Below are 1,799 nucleotides of genomic sequence, written 5' to 3'. Positions count from 1 at the left end.
CAAATTCTGTTTCGCATCTAGGGATGGCAACATGTACCTTATCCGTGGGTACTCAATCCGCCCCACCTACTTGGTTAGGGTTGCCAGTCCGATTCGCAGCGGGTAGGATAGGGTACGGGTAGGGTTCTCGTGCGGGTCGGGTAGGGTGCGGGTTGTGTCTCAACCCTACTCGATCAAGCCGCACCCTATATATGTATATGTTATATACTTATATAAAAATATATTTTAAGTGGATGTTGAATCAAAAACCTTTCACTAAATACAAAAAATCCTTAGTCATTAAAAGAAGATCATTAATTGATAATTTAATATTTTTTTTACATAAAAGTCCATTCTATTTTAAATTATCATCAAGTTATATAATAATATTACATATTTTTTTGTAACTCACGAGTAGGATCGGATACCCGCAAGTTAAGAACAGATAGAGTTAGAATTGACTCTAAACCCTACTCTACCCTATCCATTGTCACCCCTATTCGCATTTCTCTAGCCTGCCGCCTTTTCTTAGCTTATGTAGCCTCAATTTCGCAATTTTCGTTTGTTGTTACTTCGCACTATTTAAGGATAGAATGAGTAGAGTAAAATTTAATTAACTTTACTTTAATTTTATTTATGAGTTTAAAATTCTTAATCTAACCTTATCTGATTCGACCCGCATAAAATAAATTTATTTTCACACAATATAATTCTTAATATCAAATAATATTTTATGTCGTATTATTTGCAAGTTGAATTATTAACTTAGGGACAGGAATAAAAAGAAAAAAGAATTTAGATTTAATTTTTTACTTATTTATCATATGTATATATTTTTATGAACATATACCATAGATATTAATTAAAAGTGCAGGTTGATTAGATAGGATTGATTGATTCGATACTTAAAATTTTTATCGCTGGAAGTCGGGTAGCCAACCCACTTCGATTGAAAACGAGTTGGATATCCGCAAGTGCAGGTCAGATTGCTAGTCCTAACATCACCATATCTCTCTCTTATCCTTCTCTTTCTCTGCTTTGTCCTGCCTTCGAGAAACTATTTTGATAAGCTTTTTTTTTTCCTTATGTATCATTGATTCTGTGTTGGTGATGATGGTGGCGGCGACCATGATTTAGAATTATGGTGACAAGGAAAGTTGGAGGTGAGAGGTAGTGACAGTTGAATGAGAGATGGTTTATTGGGGTTGGGGTAGCAATAGCGGTAGTGATGGTAGGAATTAGAATTATTGGGGTGATTTTAGGATTAGAGATGAGATTTAGAGTTAGAATCAGAGAAAAAAAACTTTTAAGAAGGAATTGATTAACCATTGATCTTTAAACATTATGATAGGAATATAGTTAAAATTTATTTTAAATATTAAGAAAAAAATTTAAACTAAATGTTAATAGTATTTTTTAAAACTCTTTAAAAGTTTTTAGAGAAAAGAAGTATGTTTTACTCCTTTAAATTTAACTGTTATGTACTCCAAAAGTAAATAAGTTTTAAAATGACATTATATTATGTATTTTCTAGAGAGAGGAAGAGAGAATATATATGACAAAATTGATAGAATGTTTGTGGAGAAAAATTAGTTTTATTTTCTTTTTCTATAAGAACTTATAACTATATGTTTAAGTACATTTAGCTTGCATATAAATTAAATATTTTGTTTCTAGTTGTTGCAAATATATCTTCTTGTCTAATTCAAATATATCTTTTGCAACTAACATGTCTTTCTGGTTTTGGAGTTACCTTAAAGATTGTCGTGCACTAATAATAATTTATTAGTAAAAATTTTTTAGGTTAGCAATCTTTAGTA

Source organism: Arachis ipaensis, chromosome B08 (assembly GCF_000816755.2).
Source record: "Arachis ipaensis cultivar K30076 chromosome B08, Araip1.1, whole genome shotgun sequence".
NCBI classification, from domain to species: domain Eukaryota; kingdom Viridiplantae; phylum Streptophyta; class Magnoliopsida; order Fabales; family Fabaceae; genus Arachis; species Arachis ipaensis.
This window is presented reverse-complemented; position numbering follows the sequence as displayed.